We start from the raw sequence: 24,531 nt of genomic DNA on the forward strand, positions 1-24,531 counted from the left end.
TACTTCTGACTGAAAGTGTAATGTTGCAGCTGCGACGAATTCCCTTAGAGTACTAATAGTGGCATTAGGGCGCGCAAAATTAAAATATTTTTTTACTGATATTTATTTTGTTCGAAACTTACATTTTGTATTACATCTAGGTATGGTTCAAAAAACTTATTCTAAAATGTTATTTTCAAGGAGATAAGTATGTGGTTTCATTTAGTGATGCAATGTTAAAATGACGCTGTATAAAAATGTAGACTAACTTGTTCTATTATCATATGAAAAAATCTCTGTTAAAATTTGAGTTTGCTCTTTAAACCCCACTCTTTGTGATGCTAGTTTATGTGCAAAGCTCAAAGCATATTTGACTGGATGGCTGCAAGTTATTGAACGCAAAAATGTTCGGAGTTTTGACAAACCATGTCAGGGAACCTAAATACGATACAAATATCAGTATCAATCAATTATAGGTTATAGATTTTGTTTTTAGCAAATCAAAACTGTATTCTATCTTGTGGGGTTTTTGGTAAATTTGAATACGACAAATGAGTGGCGAAGCGTCCATGCAACTCAATTCCTATCGGCTTCCCTTTTAAGTTTATTTACGTTTGTATTAGATTTTATTTTCTGTTAGTTGCGATATGTTAACTAAAGCATTTTTTTGGCAACGGGTTATAATATTATCAGCTCTGTATTATATACTGTCTCACTGTTGGGCACGGGCCTCTTCTGCTACTGAGAGGGATTAGGCCTTAGTTCACCACGCTGGCCTAGTGCGGATTGGTAGACTTCACACACCCTCGAAAATTCCTATATAGAATTTCCCAGGTATGCAGGTTTCCTCACGATGTTTTCCTTTACCGTTAAAGCAAGCGATAATTCACACAGAATGCACACATATTTTTTTTAGAAAAGTCAGAGGTGTGCCCTTGGGATTTGAACCTGCGGACATTCGTCTTGGCAGTCCCTTCCACAACTAACTAGGCTATCGCTGCTTTTACTTTTACTTATTGCATCGGGTTACCTTTTGAAAAAAATCCCCCTTCACCCCTGCAAACATAATTTGCACACACACAAAACACATATTACAAGCAATAAAAACTCTACTATGATATTCCCAGCCTGTCATAAGAGGAGACTAATAGGGTTCATTAAGAGGTCGCGCGTGCATCGTGGAGACTCTTGTAGCGCCTTTAACATATTGTGATACCTATTAATGCATGGTATGACCTCTCGGATAGTGAGGTCTTATGCTAGGTGAAGATTCTGCAGCCAAGCATGGTGCAATCACTCTTGCGTTCCAGGTTGAAAAAAAATATATTCAATTGAATGGGATATGTTCCAATGTTTGATTTTGTACTTTATTCTACATTATGTAACAGCAAGTTAAACACCGAGTTCTCGAGTGGATACCACGTACAGGCAAGCGCAGCGTTGGATGTCCAACTGCAAGGTGGACAGACGACTGGACAGAGTCGCAGGGTCACGCTAGATATAGGCTGTTTTTGACAGGTCCGTCTGGAAATTTTTAAGGGAGGCCTATGTTCAGCAGTGGACTTAATGTGGCTGATGATGATGAAATATGAAAAATAAATCTTTATGTGAAAACTGCATTCAAATTGCTTAAGAAATGGGGCAGTAATTAATATTTCACAAATTGTAATGTGCGGGAGTGGGTGCATCGTGGGGTTATCGCTTCATCTCTCTTTCGCACGCATCGTAATCTCCGATGACGTCACATGCGCGTATTGCGCCTCGTTTCACGTTTCTTGATACTTATGCCTTCTAGCGAAATTCAAAGGACTATAGCTTGTTAATTTTCTGCCAGATTTTAATCATTATCTTTGTTAGAATTTATATGGCTTAAACATTTTATAAAAATAAAGAACAAAAATGAGCCAAATACCCTATTACTGGCGACTATGACGTAAACAGTATTGTAATTCAAAGTACGTATAGTATTAATACTATTTATCGGTCATCTTGTTACTTATCATTAGGGAAGTGGCATACTCGTTTTGTCGTTCGACTAAAAATTCTAAATAAAATGTTAACGGGAGATTTTGCATCCCTCGCGGTTGTTCATCAACATGTTGCATATAATATAATGTAGCGAATACACGAGGCTGTAGATGTGTTAAGAGCATTAGAGCGTAATTAATCGCAATATATTATTAATTAGACAGAATCGTCGAAGCATGGAAATCATGTTAGCATCGAATTGTTTTCTACGTTTGACCATAAGGATTTGAATATTGCATGCTTAGATAGGAGAAATGCCTTAACGGCGAAGGTTAGGCATGGTGTTAAAGATTTCATGGTATTAATTCAGCATTTGATTTTTTTAAACCAAATTTCATTTCTCATTGCCTCTTCATTATCGTCTGCAGCCTTTGTTAATCTACTGCTGAATAAAGACCAAAGATTTTTCATTTAGACTTAAATCCCTAGTTATAATTTTATAACAATCTATCAAAATTGTTCTTCGTAATTGTGTTCTATAATATAAATTTACGCTTCGCATTTAATTACCTCAACAGTCAAAAAGGGTAAACAAAAAGCCGATAAACCAAGGCTTTCCAAATAAAATGAATTTTTATCGTATTCGTGTTTATTTTGGACGGTGCATTAATCAATTCCAGTGAAACCGTCAACTCTTTCACGCGTTTTGACATGTAAAGGTGGGATTCCACGGCGAGTGATATCACGGATCACAGGAATATCTTTAATAATGATATATTATCTAAATATTTAGACTTTTCACATGAGGTTGCCGACATGTGGGATGTGGACTCTACAATGATTGTCCCGATTGTCGTTTCTGCGCATGGGTTGATACCAAAGAACCTCGAACAACATCTTCGGAAGCTCTCAATTGGTCGTTGGATCGGAGGCCAGATGCAGTATTGCTGGACACGGCGCGCATTGTGAAGAGATTCCTCACTTTGAATCCCTAACCGCAGGAGGCCTGAGTCTTGAGCTTCGCCATCGGAGGGTCATAGATTTTTTTATGCATGTTTGTTTTTTAAATGTATATGTAAAAAAATACCTTTAAAATAAAGAGAATTGACCATATACTATCTAATAAATTTGCTTGTTATACATAGTCCTAATGTCTGACTAAAGACAATGCACTCATAATACATCTCGCAGTGTGATTGTTTATACGAGACAAAGACCACAAAATAATAGTATATCCAAATTTTCATTTACACAATTACGCATTTTATTCTTGAAGGGGTAGGTTCGACTAATGTTCGACTAGGCTCAACAAATGCACCCACTTTCTGCCGTATGTATTCCATTCCATTATGTAATAGTGATAGTGATATTTGGGTTTTTATTGCTCAGTATCAGCCCCGAGTCTGGAATTTGTGTTCGATATGGCAACAGGCTTGCCTTCTATCATATCATGAGAGGGAATACACTTGACAAAGGTTTGTGCCCTGGTTGCGTCTCCGCATATCGTTTCGGGGATAATTGCGTGATTTGTGTGTTTTGTTTTTTGTATCAACCGCGATATCACGAACGGTGGAACCGCACCCTTATACTTTACGTATGTGGTGAATCGTAGTTTCATTATTCAGACCAATGGATTGAAAAACAGGGCGCGGATCCATTTTTCTCTTTATACAATCTTTGTATACTAAATGTGCCGCTAATTTCGGCCGCAGCTGTGCAAGATGGCCGTTATCTAAGTTTTAAATCGAAATCAATCCGTTCACGCAGTTTTACGAGATTGGTTTGAAAGTGGAGCGTATTTTCGTGTTGACTATTTAAACAAATACAACTTTGTAGTTTCTTGGGTTAATTTCGCGTAAAAATTGGGATCTAAATAGACTGAAAAGTAGGTATTTATAATATAATATTATTCATTTCTTTATCAAATTCACTTCCATAATCTGGCTTCATTACTATTCAATAAATTACAACTTACAGCTGTTTCAAATAGTCGATTACAATCGTTTTTTTCGATCTATCTTAAAAAACGGACCAATCAGAACAAACATTGTTTGACACAAATGACGTATTATGATTGGTTTATTGTTGGAATCGGATTGAAGATTGAGATTGGGATTGTTTATTGAAAACAGCTGTTATTTATACGATACAGTAAAGAAGAGGTGATAGCCTAGTTGGGAATGGAACGGTCTTTCGAGCTGAAGGCCACACGTTCAAAACCCAAACACATAACTGACTTTGCAAGCCAACGTGTGTCAATTATCAATTATCGTTTGATTGAACGGAGAAGGAAATTTCGTGAGGAAACCATACCTGAAAGTTATCCACAAAAATGTCGAAGGTATGTGAAGTCTGCCAAGCCGCACTAGGCCAACGTAATAGAAGGCCCAAAACCTCTCAGTGATATAGCAAATTACCTTTTTTTTTCATAATTATCAGATTATATGAAAATTATGTCATATCATATTATTAATTATTTCATATAATAATTATATGAAAATTCTGCTATAAAGCAGTACCGAAAATAAATAAACCATATTTCACCATTGACATTCGATCAAAAAATTACCACAATTCCAGTTATTATACATTTTCGGCCAACAAATACGTGAGAGGACTTGAACAAATGAATGTAAATTAATTAATTTCAATCGCATTGTCCGCGTGCAGCAAATTGAATTCATACATTGTGTTCATCGAGAGACGGGGCGTCATATTGTTTTCTGAATATGTCACGTATTTGAGACCTTATTTCATTGTATTTAGTCTTAAAATAGGAATTATGATGTAACTTAATTTACGTGGCAGAAAGTCGTTTATTTAATTAACCGACTTCAAAAAAAGGAGGGGGTTATCAATTAGCCACTGACTGCAAAAAAAAAACTCCAAAGTTATTTTAAATTATTTTATGGTGTTCAGAAGGTGGTTAAATTTTTTTTTGTTAAATTTAAATTTCATTTTTGCTTTGAATGACACGACAACCATGAGTTTTTTTTTATAGTAGTACACAATTAGAAGTTTAAATAATAATGTTCTTATACTTTAGGTGTAAAGCACACCTAATTTTTTTTTAATATTATAAAAAAACTAAAACAAATCTCGCCTTTCGACAAAGGGGTAGACAGAGTTGCTCCCAGTTTTCTCCAAGTACGTTTTTTCCTAACACTTGATAAGGGACGAGCCTATCGCCATATCTGATATAATTTTAAAGATTGATATTGAGCCTCGACCCAATATCAGTAATCGACCCAGGACAATAGATAATATGCGCCCGATGTGGCGATGTGCTCACCACGTATCACATCAAGGGACGGAACAATCTTGGCGAAAAGTGGGTGCCCTGGTTGCGCATCTGCATACCCCTTCGGGGATAAATGATGTGTGTGTGTGTGATCAAGGATAATAATAAAGCTATCTAAAATCACAAGTCGTATAATTAAATTGCACACCAGGAAAGTTATGTAGACTCAAAACAAAAGCCAGTCTAAAAATAAAGACAGTAAACAAACAAAGTTTGATATTCTGCTAGTCATCGCTGTAGTCTAATTTGATTTAAATAGACTTAACAATGGAATGTTAGACAATGTAGTGTTGTTTGGAAACTCCGAGCTGTAAGCTGATATTTTGCAGTAGCCGATTCGTTGAGATGTTTTCTTATGAATATTAATGCGTTGAACACCGGAGATTCATTTGCTTGGGATATTAATAGAATATACTACAATGGATGAAATAAATCTATTTTAAGCTTTACAGTTCTGATAGTCGTATATTTAGAGTTTGATAGCGATAAAATTATAGCAAAATATGATTGTAGGTATTGATTTATTTAATGACTCGTTTCCTATCATCAAAAAGAAAATATTGAATTCGCTTGTTGAAACCTACATCTAGTTTTATATTTATACACATATTTAGAATATACTGCGCTTATGGTGTAGCCAATTGTTTATTGTTATGTAATATGTTCATGCGGTGATAGCCTGTGAGTAAAACAGCACTGCAGCAATTACTTACTGTTATAATATGTAACAAATAAATATGTATATGTATATAAATGAGTATAAGCGGCGATAGCCTAGTTGGGTGTGGAACGGACTGCGAAGACGAATGTCCGCAGGTTCAAAACCTGGCACACACCTCTGACTTTTCTAAAATCATGTGTTTATTCTTTGTGAATTACCGCTTGCTTTAACGGTGAAGGAAAACATCGTGAGGAAACCTGCATACCTGAGAAATTCTCTATAGGAATTTTCGAGGGTATGTGAAGTCTATCTATCCGCACTAGGCGAGTGTGGTGGACTAAGGCCTAATCCCTCTCAGTAGTAGAGGAGGCCCGTGCTCAGCAGTGGGCAAGTATATAATACAGGGCTGATATTATTATATTATATTATTACTAAATATGTATAAATATGTTGGTTGTCTAAATAAAATAAATAAATAAAATTCGCAAAATAGGTTCATTTCAATGTCTAACATTAGCGCAAACATAAATCATGATGTTTTTAGTGATGGAAATTGACCTATTCAATGACAAAAAAATATATATTTATAAAGTTTTTCAGGCTAAAGTTTTCCGTTATAAAAGTAGTAGTTTCTCGGGAGCCTATGTTCTTCCCAGGGTCTCGAACTGTCTCGATACCAAATTTCATCTTAATACATTGGGTAGTTTTTGAGTTTAACACGTTCAGACAGATGCAGCGGGGGACTTTGTTTTATAATATATTTTTTAGAACTTTTTAAGTGGAACAATCCCGTCATACATGATTGTTGCATAACTTTAACCGTTTACGCAGCGCAGGCAACGGAAGCTCTCAAAACTAATAATTTTCTCCGTTTTTGCAACATGTTTCATTACTGCTCCGCTCCTATTGGTCATAGCGTGATGATATATAGCCTATAGCACTCCAGGAACAAAGGGCTATCCAACACAAAAAGATTTTTTCAGTTCAAACCGGTAGTTCCTGAGATTAGTCATTACTGCTCCGCTCCTATTGGTCATAGCGTGATGATATATAGCTTATAGCGGTCCACAAATAAAGGGCTATCCAACACAAAACGAATTTTTCAGTTGAAACCGGTAGTTCCTGAGATTAGCCATTACTGCTCCGCTCCTATTGGTCATAGCGTGATGATATATAGCCTATAGCACTCCACGAACAAAGGGCTATCCAACGCAAAAGTTTTTTCTGTTTGGACCGGTAGTTCCTGAGATTAGCCATTACTGCTCCGCTCCTATTGGGTATAGCGTGATGATATATAGCCTATAGCACTCCACGAACAAAGGGCTATCCAACGCAAAAAGAATTTTTCAGTTTGGACCGGTATTTCCTGAGATTAGCCATTACTGCTCCGCTCCTATTGGGTATAGCGTGATGATATATAGCCTATAGCACTCCACGAACAAAGGGCTATCCAACGCCAAAAGAATTTTTCGGTTTGGACCGGTAGTTCCTGAGATTAGCGCGTTCAAACAAACAAACAAACAAACTCTTCAGCTTTATATAATAGTACTAGCTTTTGCTCGCGGCTCCGCCCGCGTTATAAAGTTTTTCGGGCTCAAGTTTACCGTTATAAAGTCACGCCTATATTCTTCCCTGGGTCTCAAACTGTCTCCATACCAAATTTCATCTGAATAAGTTGGGTAGTTTTTGAGTTTAACACGTTCAGGCAGCCAGATGCAGCGGGGGATTTTGTTTTATAATATATTATTATAGAACTTTTTTAAGAGGAACAATCCCGTCATACTCATTCATCATTGTTGTATAACTTTGACTGTTTACGCAGCGAACGCAACGGAAGTTCTCATAACTAATAAATTTTCCCCGTTTTTGTAACATGTTTCATTACTGCTCCGCTCCTATTGGTCATATCGTGATGATATATAGTCTACAGCACTCCACGAACAAAGGGCTATCCAACACAAAAAGAATTTTTCAGATTGACCCGGTAGTTCCTGAGATTAGCCATTACTGATCTACTCCTATTGTGTATAGCGTGATGATATATAGCCTATAGCACTCCACAAACAAAGGGCTTTCCAACACAAAAAGAATTTTTCAGATTGACCCGGCAGTTCCTGAGATTAGCCATTACTGCTCCGCTCCTATTGGGTATAGCGTGATGATATATAGCCTATAGCACTCCACGAACAAAGGGCTATCCAACACAAAAATAATTTTTCCGATTGACCCGGTAGTTCCTGAGATTAGCGCGTTCAAACAAACAAACAAACAAACTCTTCAGCTTTATATAATAGTATAGATTAGACTAGGCGATAATGTTCCTTCCATCGCATCTTCTTCTACATATATCTCGCCAATGTAGATTCGGCAAAATACATATGTTCAAATACGTTAAAGAAACTTAGTAGTAACTATATTTTGCTTAGGGTTCCGCTTGGTTTGGTAAAAGCCCCGCTTTATATTTTCATGGGAGAGAATAGACATGAGATATAAAGAAAATATAGTTAGACCTATAGTAGTACTAGCGAAAACTGCACATTTTCATGAAGTTTTTTTGTGTTATGCGTGTGCAAATATACCGACAGGCAAATAGACAAATTAAAAAAAAAATGGCTTCTGTTGCTTTCGTAAGGACTCCCTTATTAGTTTTTCTTTAATATGCATACAAACATCGACCTGTTATAATTTTACTATATGTACCTATATTATATATAGATGACAGGTTTCGTCCGGATGTCAGGTTATTGAAATCTTCTCCAAATCATGTAATACCACACGCAAAGATTTTTTAGAACTTCGAATAGAACCCGTCATCATTCCATTCCAGTAACATTAGTGTCTCTAGACAGACTACAAGTAAATAAGAACAAAGTAAACTCACTTCACGCCTTTGTCCTTAAGGGGTAGATGACACCAGGCCACCCATTTTCGCCATTCGAGTTCCATCCCATGGTGTAATAGAGGGCAAGTATTTCGCCATATCGGCCACAAATCCCTGACTTTGGTCTGATACAGACGAAGATTAATATATAACAAAATATCGAAGTATTTTATGAAACAAAGCAGGGACGTAACGAACTTGTAAAGACGTTGAGGAAATTTTTTTCTTGGATTATTCGGACCATGTAACCAAGTCAGCCCTCGGCGGTTACAAAACATTCTTAATTTTATTATTACTCCCTTAGAGCACATTTTTTTTCAATACATTTGAAAAATCATCAGTGTACTTGTATACATAGGGACGCAACCATGAGATAGAAAGTTCGCTTTTTAAAAATGTAGTCGATATCGTCGTTGTAAGTGGAGAACTAAATAACTCGGATTTTGGCCATTTTGGACTTTCATCACTTTTGTGTTGCCCAAAACATGGCGCATATTTTGTTTGGCCTAACAAGCATTTCATTATCTTATCCCGTTTCGAAATTATAGCTTTTTTATGTTAAAAGTGGAGAAATAAATATATTCAAATAATATATCGTCGTTGTAGGTGGAGAACTAAATAACCCGGATTTTGGCCATTTTGGACTTTCATCACTTTTGTGTTGCCCAAAACATGGCGCATATTTTGGCCTAACAAGCATTTTATTATCTTATCCCGTTTCGAAATTATAGCTTTTTTTATGTTAAAAGTGGAGACATAAATATATTCAAATAATATATATTTTGTTGTAGAAAAGTAAATAATTAAATAATAAAATCAATAAACTGCGACTTATAATCTGTTCAATAGTAAAGAAATTAAATAAAATGAGTTGTTTAATTCTTCCTCGAGTCTATTGTTTGTAAACAAAATTAATCAAGTGTGTAGAAGAACTAAACAACTTGATTTGTTTAATTTAGACAGGGAAAATCCTAATGGTATTCACTTTAATAAACTTTATAATTGTAATTATTTAACTTTATAATTACTTTACCATATGGTTTTGGCAAAACTAAATAACTATACGAGTTATTTAGTTTATTTCAGCAAACTTACAAAACATTGTCGTGGCAGAATTAAATAAGAAGTTTTTATTTTTTTATATTTTTATTCTTCAGGTCAGAGTTTTTTTGTTAATGCATAATATAATAGATAATAAGACCCAAGATATATAAAAATACCGATATTAAAATTATTTATAGTTTTTTAGTAATGCTTAAAAATAACGAAAAAAAAAAACAGTTAATCGCGTTTATCTCGAAACCAGAAATTTTGAGTTATTTAGTTCTCCACCTACAGCGACGATATATTGGGGTCTTTAATTTGAGAAGAAATATGAAATTCTTGAGATTGGAAGGTTCGTACACTACCTTCGCTGGTCAAATATTTTGGCGAAGGGTGCTTAATTTGCTGGTCGTAGGATATAAGTATTTTTATATCTGCCCAGATAGCGATCACCGTACGCAAGGTGTTAAATCCGCCATAGTGGCCCACGTAAGTGTAAGTCTGGGATCAGCCTGTGTATATCTGGTTACGACAGGCCGGCATAATTGTGTCGAATGCCAAGGTGTAATCATCTCTTCTATTAGTCACCAGTCCACTTACCATCAGGAGTAGTGAAGTCACTTTGCCGTCCACATATAATAATAAAATAATATAATATCAGCCTTGTATTATATACTTGCCCACTGCTGGGCACGGGCCTCCTCTACTAATGAGAGGGATTAGGCCTTAGTCCACCACGCTGGCCCATGCGGGTTGGTAGACTTCACACACCTTCGAAATTTCTATAGAGTACTTCTCAGATGTGTAGGTTTCCTCACGATGTTTTCCTTCACCGATAGCGAACGATAATTCACAAAGAATGCACACATGATTTTAGAAAAGTCAGAGGTGTGTGCCCTTAGGATTTGAACCTGCAGACATTCATCTTCGCAGTCCGTTCCGCACCCAACTAGGCTATCGCCGCTGTTTTATAAAAAATATATACGTGCACATATAAAAATATATATATTTCTACTTACCCATTGTGAGACAAAAACATAAGCTTACATAACTATAAGCTTACAATCTATCTATCTATATATGTTATAAAATAAAGTCCCCATTACTATCTAACTGTATGTTATCGATTTGCTCAAAATATACTGAACGGATTTTTATGAAATTTGGCATGGAGATAGATTAAGGGCCTGGGAAGGTTATATGCTACTTTTTATCCCAGGAAAAACTCCTTCACGCAGGCTAAGCCGTAAGCAAACGCTAGTTACCTTTCTAATTTTCATTCATTGCCTTCTTTAGGTTCATACTAGATAGTCTTTGTTTCTAGTTCGCTTTTAGAAATTGAGGATATACGGTCTACGTGTTGGCTTTACAAATATGTGCATGATATACCCGCCCCTACCAAAAGATACGTCTATACATTTAAAATGGCCGCATAATGGAACATTCTAGAGAGATTGGTTGTATATACGAAAGTATGTTTTAAAAATATTCAAAAGAAAATTCTGCTTGAAAACTATGCAACGGTTTATATTGATATAATGATGAAATCAAAAAACAGAAATAACATTCGATTTAGGTTTCAAGAATTCGATCTCTACAATAATATTGTCACTTATTTATTGCAATGTTTAACATCCATGACTATCTCGGTGGCGTAGCTGTATTGCATACTCAATAGCTTCGACACGGCTCTAAGGTTCCGGGTTTGAATCCCAGGTCGCCCAAAGTAATTTTGTGTATCAACCCGGAGTCGTGAATTTGTACTCAAATCGATAGGCTCGCCTCCTATCACATCATGGGACGGATAGCTCAAGAAAAAAGTGGGTACTTCTGCCTACCTCTTAGAGGACAAAGGCGTGATGTGTGTTTTCTAGTTCTTTTTTAAAACATACATTAGTAAAATATGTGTTAAAACACAGTGTAGTCAAGTATTTAAATAGTAAAGCGCGAAATTAATTCAAGCACGATTCTCACACAATTTCCAGCATTCTCGAAAAGGCAATCTCAGAAAGAAATTAGCTTGAAAAATTTAGATCTTAACGTAGGCATAAAAAGCCTGTTTAATGTAGACTCTTCAGCTTTTATTTCGATTGGGCTAGGTTCTCTAGATTTGGCACTAAGTTAAGTGATGTTTACGTTTTAGATTAATTTAGACGTGTATAAAAACGCGTTGGCGAGTGGAGTAAAGAAATTTCGAGTACCTAAAATGTTTGCCGTATGTAGGCATCAGGTTTAAAAAGAAACCAGAAACTTCATGGTCTTGATAAATACATGACTAAACATAATTCAAAACATATTGATATACTGTACAATAATAATATTCATCCTCTTACAAAAAGCCGTAATTCTAAAAATTTGCGGCATGATCCGAAAATTCATTTTTCGTAATTATTTTTATATGCACTTAGCTTAGGTTCATGTTAACCGGACCTTCAGAGATTTAAAAAATAAAACAAAATATATATAACAATACTATCAGCCCTGTACTATTTATGTATACCTACTCTCCTATTGCTGAGCACGGCTTCCTATTACTGAGAGGGATTAGGCCTTAGTCCACCACGCTGGCCTAGTGTGGATTCATACCGAATCACACACTCTCAAAATTTCTATAGAGAACATCTTAGTAGACAACATTCCTCACGATGTTTTCCTTTACCGTTGAAGCAAGCGACAGAACTATGCAGGAATATAATATAGTACAAGTCGCAATAAACAAAAGACTTGCATTTATTTAAATGTTTCACGACAAAACCATCCATCAGACAACTTAACAGCGCCTTAACCGGGCAGGGAAGAACCCGGATAACAAGCGGGATGAGATGGCTCACCCGACAATAAAACCCGGTTGGAAACATTTTCCGCCCTCGCATCCTTACAAAATGGAGGAAATCCGTCAGGCGATACTTCGAGAAAATTCATTCAATACCCGGGTTTTATGTAAAGCATCTACCCGGATGAAAAGGCACGTGTGAATTGTGGCCGTATCGAATTTGACCGGGTGTTGACCAAGTGATATAATCAAGTCTTGTGCTCGTAAAATGTGAATGTATATTTATGGGATAGGGTAATAATTTTTATTACTTCCTTTGTCCTCAAGATATAGATGCAGATATACTAACATAATAAAGATGGTACTTCGGTGTTATATAAACGTAACCTATTTCAGGTGTAAAATGATTTGTCGAAGTTATGATTTAAAATGAAAATACATTAAAACATTTTTACTTGAAATAGAATCTCGAAACCACTTTACTAAAAAAATCTTACGCCATTTTAATAAATGCTACGTCATTCTTGCACCCTTAAAATAGAAAGCTAAATAAGGCAACATCCTAACTGTTTACGTCATTTATATTTCCTAAGTTAAAACGTGAATAAAAGTCGCTTTGTAACCACAAAATGTGTTTACACGAAAACAGCGAAATTACAGTATTATGTAAGCTAATATAGCCGTAAAAATCTTAATATTTCAAATTAGTTTTCTTACGATCTCCCTCTTTTTGTAAATTAAGTTACGTCCGAAAGGTCTGTATTAAATTGGACATTCCTTTGGGTTTGTTTATAACAAAAAAATGGAGAACTGGCATTTTATAGACTGAAATTATTATTGTTACCTTATTAACATGATGTTTTGTAATGCCAAACTTTTTGTTGAAAAAATATTTGATTTTCGAATTCAAACTCATTTTTAAAATTAGAATCAGCCAGTGTGTTAAAACGATGGTTAGAACCAAAGAGAATTATAATATGTTGTAACTCTTTGCTGTCAGAGACAATTTTGAAATATCAATTTCATCCTTATTTATCTACGACATTTCAAGTGAATTCCGAAATCCTTCCTTCAGCTCCGGGATCTGACTATAGATTACGGTAATTTATGACTGCGCGGTTTTGCGTTGACGATGAAAAATATTATTAAAAATCCGTGAAGAGATGCGCAGGATGATTAGACGGGATGTAGAAACTGGAAAATATTATTTCCTTTCAAGGATCCTGGCGTAATTTATTCTGCAGTTTATATAACCAACTTAAAGGAACTCAGTGCTTATCAACGGCGAAATATGGGTGAGTTTTGGTCATAATTATCTTTAAAAAAGTAGTTTTAAAAATAGAAAATCCTGTTAGAGTAATAATTTTATTTTTAATCAAAATAGTTTCTAGAATCACGAACTTATTTCTCCATAAATTAAAAAAAAATAATAACCAACCTCTTTAGAATGTCAAAAAACATAACACGGGATTCTTTGTAATTTTATTTTGATTGGTTGAGAGACCATGTGCCTTGCTCATTGGTCTCTTGACAACTCACAAATACCATAATCATACAAAACGCACCTGCGTGTCGTGTTTCTTATGCAATATTATAGCGAGGTTAGTCCATAAAAAAAGTTCTATGTGATGAGTCTTGTCAATTCTCTTCCCATACTTTTGCCAGGACTGTATCCAGCCTGACTAGGATTCCCTCGATGGCGTAGTTGTATTACGGTACGACTGCAGTGCTGAGGTCTCGGGTTCGATCCCCGGGTCGGGCAAAGTGATATGGGGTTTACTCAGTATCAGCCCGGAGTTATTGGTGTCCGATATGGCGATAGGCTCGCCTGTCACATTAGGGACGGAATACATGCGACGGAAAGTGGGTGTGTCAGTTGCTCCTCTGCATGTGCCTTTGGGAATAAAAGACGTGTTTGTGTACTGCACCTAACATGTCAGCTGCTGTCGGACACGAAGTTTCTCAAAGTACTAAATGTACACTGGAATATTCATAAGTTTTTTTAATGGCACTGCAAAGTGACCCGACTGCATCTGATGGTAAGTGGAGTGGCTCCAATAGAATGTCGACTAATGAGAGACGATTACCTCTCGGCAGTCGACACAATTATGCCGGCCAGATGGATATACACAGGCTGATCCCGGAATGCGACTCACTTATGCAGCCACTATGGCGGGTTTTAACACCTTGTGTACGGTGGTCGCTATTCGAGTGGATATACAGTATATCCTACCACCAGTCGCGTAAGTATAGCACCGACCAGAGAAGAGAATAGAAGGACGACAATTTAATATTAAGATACTCTTCGTCTGTATATCTTCTTCGAGTCTATAATATATAATTTTTACCACGAAACACTTATTCTCTCATCACCTCGTGGTCTGAATCTTTTACCCCAAATGTTTGGCATACATTTGTCATTAATATAGCTCCGACAACAACGGGACCCTTCGGAGGTCCCTTTCATGTGGGTAATAATATGGTAATGTAATGTGTTTACATTTCTTTCATGCCTCTAACACTTTAATTATGAGAAGGTTTTGAAACTACGTAAGGAATTTGTTGAGTGTTGTTTGGATTTAGGGGTAGGTGTTCCTTGTTTATATTTTTCCGTTAAGCTTGTCGTGTTCTGGCTATGGAGATGTTATTATAGTTTAATATATTTTGATTCTTGTCCGACTTTACAACAGCTTGTAATTAAAACAGCACTGCAGCAATTAACTATGTATGGTGTATGTTTTGTTGGTTATCCAAATCTATATAATGAATCCCTATTTCCTTGGTCACGCCATCACGCGTGAACGGCTGGAACGATTTCACTATTTTTTGTTGTTGTGTTTGTTATAGTCAGGAGAAGGTGCGATAGAAAAAAAAATCAAAAATTTGCGCAGAAAATTAGAAAATTAAAAAAAAAAACTTAACGAAAATATTAATTTTATATAACTGTCAATTGTTTGAAATAACTGTCAGTGATTGACAGAATGCGCGCTGGAAATTCATAGTTAAGACCGGGTCAACGTCTGTCGGGTCAGCTAGTAAATAAATAAAATGAATGAGGCTCTCAATGTAATAGTACGTAAGTTGGATCACAATGTAAGTGATATAATAATCATTAAGAATGTGAATGTAAATGTGTATATATATGAATAAGAGAGCAAATCGTAGCAACGATACGATAAACCGTCTATGGTTTCCCTTCGCTGCTTTTTTGTATTTCTTTTAGTTGTAGTTTCTTCTTTTGTGAATACTCAATAAAGAATTCAATATTTGACGTGTATTTTTTAATGTTTGTTACCTCAGAACTCGGCCATTTTATAGGAATAGCTTTCCAGGTTGATTCCATAGAAATATTTTAAACATCGTTTTAGTAGTTTGGTTTTTATCATTGATTACAAATTTTGAAACTAATTTATGAATTTCTGTTGTTTCGTCTACAGATTTCCCATGGCCGTCAAAATTGTGACGATCTTTATATGTAAATCATTGAGTCTAGAATGTGGCTTATTGGAAGCAGAAACAATGGAAAATTTTCATTCTCAATAATAATATTGAGTATGATGTTTTTTTATAAAGTACAATGACCTATACAGGGTGGATTTTTGAGATGAGCTATTAATGATGAGCAAGAGCTGAGACCTTAACCGTTGTACTTACAAGGAAAGTTTCTTAGAATACTGTCCATCAATTAAGAAGAAATTCAGCCTTACAAATTTATAAAAGATATCTACAATCAACAAGAAAATTGAGATTTTATACAAAAACTTTTGATGTCGATCGATCATATACCTTTTAAGGATCAAAAGACTATAGGTCCTTAGAGTTTTGAGTACTTTTAATTTCAAAAATAAGAAAATCCTATCTCCATTGATGTAAGTAAATGCGTCTCCAATTTGCTTTAACATACAGGGTGTCAACATTCCAGCTAACAAGAGCTGTATTTTACAATAATAAATTCCAAGCACAATCCGAACGCCAGAGCACGATCCATGAGAAAAAGAACGTGAAACCTGATAAATGTAATATTAAACATGTTAATAATGGTAGTATTATTATCATTACTTAATACCTTTTTGATAGTAAAGAGCTATGCGATATTACCCGGCTGCTAATATTACTTTAGTTATAGTTCGAAATTTACACGCATGACGTAGGTTTGTGCGTGAAACTGCTAATAATAAAGCTTGATATGAAGTTACACCCAAATAACAAATATTTGATCAAACAAGGCTTTTCTTATCCGTGGTTATTAGTTAATATCGGAATTTCGGTCTCACAGTATCCAAACTTGGGGGAAAATATTTGCGGGACAAATACTTGTTCCGATATTTTCCTATATCATTCCATACGCTATCGATGATCAAATTAGAAGCAATTATTATAAAAATATATTGTTATGTTTGTTAGTTAGTATAGGAAAAAAAATGTTTTTAGTTTAATTAATATATAGTTTCTTGTTTTTAATTGGACTAATTTTGAGCGAACGTTTCCCCAAAGTTCTACCATGTATTCAATTATATAGAGAATTCCTTTTAATAAACTTATCTAGTCCATAAAGGATAGATATTACGATTAAGTAATTGTCGCAAGTTCCAGTGTCGTCAATGAAGGAGTAAGTAAGAAAAGTTCAAAACTCCTCGAAAGTAGAAAACTGGGTCGTATTAAATACTTCTTGCAATATAACCTTAGAGCGACCTTCTGAGACTGCAACTGGATAAGGAATTTTCTTTTATCAATTTATTTCATTCGATGATAGGTTCCTTATATGTTAATGAAAGTCAGTATCTATACAGAGGTATAAAATAATTGACGACTTTTCTTTAATTACATTTATAATTACATGTATTTCATCCAAAATATCGGAAAAATAGTTTTTAAAATCCACGCAATAATAAATAAGCTACAAAGCTTAGAAATTTGGTGGAAAGGGAAGTTGTCAAATTACAGTAATATTGAAATATGACGTCACCCCACCGGCCATAGCGCTGCGTGAGTGAGATAAGGACAGCGCGATATCCCCACCACGCCCCCAATTTTACTAACACCAATATTTCAAATATGAATAACTGCTTTATTTTTCAATAAATTTTGTAACTGATTTCACAGAAGAATTTATTTTTCATATTATTTTCTATTACATATAAAATAATAAACCAAATGAAACATAGTAAACTACCCTATTAAAAACCTTTAAGCAATAGCATATGAAAAGCATATTAGCCACAATAACTACATGAGCAAAAAAGATGTAACAGTTGATATCTCAAACTAACAAACATAATCGGTACCCTGCAGCTCCCTTAATGTCTCAAAAAATGTGACTCGTGAGTCGATGTTGCTTAATTTGATGTTTCTAATTGAACAAGAGAACGCGTCAATCTGCTTGTCTCTCAATCAATTCTAATAAAAAGACGAAGAGTTGAATCGTTAGTTGCATGCTACATACTAAGCACTGTACTTTGCGACTTGAATATCTCATTTCCTATTATTAATTGAGCAAAGTCAAAGCACTCTACATGACAGCTACCTGCAAGTAATAAACCTTGTAGCCTTCTAAAGATGTGACCTAAAACGCCAGACTAAAACGCGTATAATGCGAATAAATAAGTAATACCTATGAAGCTTGTAACGCTAAAGGTGAGCTTGCACCTGGCGACGACAGGGCACCCGGCTCGTGAGAATTTTTTAATCGTTTTGTAGCTGTCAGTTTTGTATTTTTTTTTTATCTGGAAATACATTTATTGCTTTTAAGTTTGAATGTTATTTTTTTTGCTGTAGAGAAAGTATTTTTAAATCTGTTTCTATGCTCATATATTTTTCTTTTTATAAGCCTATCGAGTTATTTATATCGTTTTTTATTAACATTGTTAAATAATTATAACGTTCAAATATTCAATGAAAGATGATACAAATAATTTTCCTATGATTAAAACAGATCAGGTTTTTAAATATGGATGTATTCTTCAAAGCTGCTGATTATTATTTCACAATAAAGCTACATTATCGCTAAATATATGCACTTTTATCGCAACTTACGCAAGTCAAGCCGCGAGCTAAGCCGCGAGCCAAGCTAGTTACTGATAAAAGGTTCTATAATTATCCCAATAGTTATTGATGCAGTAATGGTTACAGCTGGATGCAGCTGGAAGTGGGTCATCAAGCCAGTTGTATGAAAGGGTGCAGTTTCCCTCACCAGATAGCGTAAGCGAGTATTTTTGATCGCGTTTCACGCTCAGTAACTATAGTCGGCAAACGCAACGTTGCATTTCAAACTCTTTCGCTGCGATGCAGAATCGGTTACGTAAATTGTTCTGTATTGTGTTATGTTAACGTTTCTTTTGTTTGAGAGCTAATTAGCAATTTATAGTTGGGATCTCTGTTTCCATCAAGAGGTAATTAGGTGTTACAGTGGAAGTAATTACGTGGACTGCGTTTGAGTATTCGTGAAGTGATTTTAAACTTGGAAATCTATTAACTTCATTATTCAGACTCAATAACTTGAATTTAAGTTTGTTTTGAAGAAATATAAATTAATTTCCTTACAAATTCAGCTTTTGTTGATTCCATTAAATGTCCTAGAATGTTATTTACATTCATTTAATTATTTACGATATAATATATTTATGATATAATAATATCAGATTTTTATTAAGAAACTCTTTTATTGTGGGGCACGGGTCTTCTGTACTCCTGAGCGGGTTTAAGCTTTAGTCATCCACGCTGGTCTAAGGCGGGTGGCCATACTTCACTAAGTATCTTCAGAATTCTCAGGGAGAATTTGCAGATATGTAGGTTTGTTCACAACGTTTTCCGTCACCGTTTGAATAAGCTATAATGGATAAACAATACACACGTTACTTCGATGTTAGAGGTGCCTTGGATTTTGAACCTACAGAACCTTCGTGTCAGCAATTCGTTCCGTTCTCATCTAGGCTATCGTCCACATGAATTATTTTACTCTTAAACAAATGCATTTACCGGTTATTGTAGTTTGAATACTTAGACAAGTGAGAAAATATAAAACTGAAGTTGTTAAATATTTTACTTTAGTTTTAAAACTTCAGACTCTATGGTACTATCATAGCAAATACTGAATTGTTTAAACTCTCCCTCGTTATCATTTTTAGCATAGTCTGGATCAGTAGACACCTAAGAATTTTTACCAAACTTTATATTTCTCTCAACCGACATCACATATAATAATATCAAGATCGGTTTATGAAATTCTGGTCGGTTTTGTTATAATATTATCTATATTGGAATTATGCAATATGCACTATATTATTATGCTAAACAACACACTCCTTTTACCAACCTCTAACACTCAAGCTAGCCCACTAAAATTGAAGTTTAGTGGATCTGTAATAGGCGCTGGCACTAAATTTGAATTGTACTAAATACCTTTTCCTTCTTTTCCTTTTTAAGTATTAATTTTCTTCTCTAAACCTAATCTCCTTTGACGCTAACTGGGAATTATTTAACATCGTCACACTTCAAAATTTTGATCATTAAAACAAGTCCCATTCTACATAAGTTCACTCCACACTGGGGTCGTAAACCCTTCGATAACTTACTACATCTGTTATCCGAGGACTTGGACTGGGATAATTAAGGGTTGACACTGTATAACTTCATGCGCACCGAGGCATGACTGTTTCCCTAAATGTTTTATTCGTTTCTTTTCTGAGTTTACAGAAATTTCGGAAGATTTTTCAAGTCCTTCATCGGCAATAATTGTTCGCGGCTTTCTTCGTTAGCTATAATTATTTGTGGATATATCTTTGTGTGCTCCTTTTAAGGGCTATGTAATAATAATATCAGTCCTGTTTTATATAGTATCCCACTGCTGGGCATGGGCCTCATCCGCTATTGAGAGGTATTAGGCTTTAGTGATGCAGGTTGGTAGACTTCACATACCCTTAAAAATTACTATAGAGAACTTTTCAGGTATGCAGGTTTCCTCACTATGTTTTCTTTCACCGTTAAAGCAAGTGATAATTGATGATTCCCAAAGAATACACACATAATTTTAGAAAAATCAGAGGTGTGTGCCCTTAGGTTTTGAACCTGCGGACATTCGTCTCAGCAGTCCGTTCCACACCAACTAGGCTATCGCCGCTTTTTCTAGGGCTATGCGGGCTCCCTAAAATGAGATATTTTTTGGCTAGTATTTATGAAGTGGAACAATATCAACTTTTCATTTCAATAAAATATGGCTTCAATTCCCCTTACAGTCTGAGTTGGGTAATTTTTAAAAGATCATTTTACTGTTTTAATTAAAAGGCTCATTATCCGTAACGATGGCTGTGTAATTTCCTCGTGGGGCCGCGCTTTTTGCGATAGACTCGACTAGATTGAGTTAAGTGCTTTATTGTTCAAAATGACGTTCTAGCGATTCATACAAAGTGGAGATTTATGGCTATTAAGATTATTAAGTAGTAAGTTCACGTTTGGGTGTTAAAATATCTTATGTACTAAACTGTACTACAAGACATATCTGCGAGACCGTTGTTTCTACCTTTCTATTAACCTACTGTCTACTATCCTTTTTTATACGCTGGGAAAAAACTTTAATATCACGCATTAGTTCATGGAACCAAGGCGGGCATGTAGGGGTTACCAGCATGCTATGCAACCTGTAGTAGCCTTTGTTGACGCATAACGGGCGGCTCCGGGGTACCTCAAATTTCTTCTGGAACTTATTTGGTTTTTCGGCTTTTGGTGTCACGAACACTGTCTTTAGTTCTTTAAAGTCTTTAATCAGTTCATACCACTCTCTAGGATCTGACATCTGAATTCGTGTCGACTTAAGTCTTATAAAATATTGCCTCGTCCCTAAGGCACAATTTTCTAAATTCTCCACACGCCTCTCAATTTTGTGAAGTTGCTATCAATTCCAGCGTAATAATATTACCGATAGCGCTTGAAGTGTGCGCGATAATTACACTCGTAATCGTATTACGTCATAAAGTTTACACTGCCCATGTCAATCCGTGGGGTGTTATTTAATTTGCCATGATGTGATGTTTGTTCGCGCAGTAAATCTAATATGTTAAAACATGTTTCTATACTAAAATTGGGAATTTCGTATGATATTTAAGATTAAAGGGCTGTGTCGCTAGTTTTAAGTTAATTTTATTTGACAGTTATTGTATTAAATAACTAATGTAGATTGTACTTATATTAATAACTTTATTTGGGAGGATATATTAGCTTTATTTTGTATTTGGTCGGCTTATACGTTTATGTAACAAATAGTATTAACTCCAAAGTTATAAAACAGGCTCTAAGAGTAATTTAAAGTACTGAATGTAAGCCTTAAATATTTTAAAACAATTTCTTTCGCCGCCTCTGTCTGCACGCAATGAACTCAACAACAACTTTATTTCGATGATGTTTGGTATGAAGTAGTTTGAGACCCTGTGAATAGGACATAGGTTACTTTTATCCCAGGAAAATATATATTTATTCCAAAGAACAATTTACGCGGAGAAGCCGCGAGGATACGATAGTATAATCATATAAACTGATTCGTCTTTTACAAAATTTTTGTGTAACTCATATTTTTGAGTATGTTGCAGAAACTTTCTATTACCGATCTGGCTGACGTCAATAGCATCTGGGTGATTTGATTTGAAGTAACTCGTTTAAAAATGGACTTAAATGAAATTGAACCTTGAACCTCTCCATTTACTGTTTATACGCTGTTACTAGACCAAGGAGGCTTTCGTAGAAACTCTAAATAAGGGAAATTCACAAGTCGAAATAATATCAGCTCTGTATTATATACTTGCCCACTGCCGAGCACGGGCCTCCTCTACTACTTAGAGGGTTTAAGGCCTTAGTCCACCACGCTGGTCTTGTGCGGATTGGTAGACTTCACACACCTTCGAAATTCCTATAGAGGAACTTCTCAGATGTGCAGGTTTCCTCACGATGTTTTCCTTCACCGTTAAAGCGAACGATAAATTCACAAAGAATTGAACCTGCGGACATTCGTCTCGGCAGATCGTTCCATACCCAACTAGGCTATCGTCGCTTTTTGAAGTCGAAAACTTTCGTAATATTTGAATTCAAATATGATATTACTAAATTGTTCATAAACCTATTTCATGCAAAAACAATCAACTATACGAATCAACCGTCATGCATTAGAGCTACAGCACTGTTTGAAACTTGCGCCGTCGGGAGTTCTACACCTTCGAAGTTTCTGGCAAGTTATCAATTATTAAAATACCAGTAAAAGTTCTCGCTTTGACGGAGAACGAAAGCACCTTGATTAATCCTACTTAAATATGTCATATCTTAGTAAAGTCTACTAGCATTATGTCTACATTATCTACAGCAATGTGGACCAGCGTATGAGTGAAGGCCTAATAAGATATATGATTATTTTATTTTGATTCTGTTTGGCCATCTTGCAATTTGAACCTAATAGCTAATAATTTAAGTCTAATTGCCAATAATGGTATGAGTGTGAATGATTTAATGAAAACAATTTATTGTACACCATATACAGTAAAATGAATACAATTATATTTTAGAAAAGTCGTGCAATGATTCATATAGTTGAAAAGCGATTGCTTTGAGACAACAGACTTAAGTATTTTTGTATAAAACTCAATATTTTTATGTCGTCGACATCAGTCTGTCTGTAAAGTCGATAAAATCGCCTTACTAAGACAAATTAGAAACTATTGTTCAAATAGTCAGCTCGCTCACTGTCCACGGCAAGATTGATTTGAGATGGGCTTTATTCTCGTTTCGGTGATATTTCTTCAGGACCGCAGTAGAATTCCGATGTGACTCTTAATGTAACAAATGGCCCATGTGTTTTATCTTTACGGTTTTCTGCACTTACTGTGGCTTGACAGGGTTTTGATTGTAAAGTTAACTGGTTTGTAGCACTTAATAACATTGATATATCTATTTTAAAATAGTTATTGTAAGGTAATTGTTTTCTTAACAGATTTCAAAAGGAGTTATTCGGGACTTTTTTAATGTTCTAAATTATATCATATGTTAAGATGTTTCCACAGGTATCTACTATCTTCCGCCCTGTGGAATGGGGGCGTTTGAAGAATTCCACCACGGTATCCCCTGCCTGTCGTAAGAGGCGACTAATAGGGGCCACGAAGGGGGTCGTCGGCGGGCAGCAGGGGGCTGTCCGCCCTAGTGCATTTTTGTGCATCCTTGCACATTTTTCGGTTGACCCCCGGGATGGACGGCAGTGTGTAGTTGGCCTCATGCTGCCGTAGACGCTGAGGGCGTCCTTCGGTGCGTGGGGGCTTCACAAAAACAATTACTTTATTAAAAGCATAAGACGTCATTTTTGCCTGAGGTCAGCCACGAACGAGGCAGCGAAGATCTTAAAAGAAGTACTGACCCCACAATACATGTTGCCTGCGGCGTTTGGCTTTGATCCGAACATATCTTTATTGTGCAGAAAATAGCTTCCAGCAATTTTTGCCAATAAGAAACAAACCAGAATATTATATGTGTAAAATTGCAACAAAAGCTTTAAGCGATTCAATATTTTGTGTTGCACAAATTGATTGGAACTTTGTGGTATAATCAAATATAATGAGATACCACGGTTAAAATATTGATTTAATTATTTAGTTTGCATGATCAGTAAAATTATTTAATAAGATAAAGAAAAAGTAAAAATACTTTACATTAGTAATTGTTGTTGGAATAATATTGAAATAGATAGTATTACATAGCCATTGTAACTATTATAACTATTAAATTAAAGACTCGGGGTTTACAAGCTCTCTCAACCAGTGCGGCAAAAACGATGTGCTGATTTTGAACAGAGTTTAAATACGACGTTCGCAAATTTAATTTGATCTACAAGCAGTTATTTGTATGATCGACAATCATATTGACTAGCTGTCGAAATTAATTATGGATCTGATTGGTCA

Source organism: Manduca sexta, chromosome 23, assembly GCF_014839805.1.
Source record: "Manduca sexta isolate Smith_Timp_Sample1 chromosome 23, JHU_Msex_v1.0, whole genome shotgun sequence".
NCBI lineage: Eukaryota > Metazoa > Arthropoda > Insecta > Lepidoptera > Sphingidae > Manduca > Manduca sexta.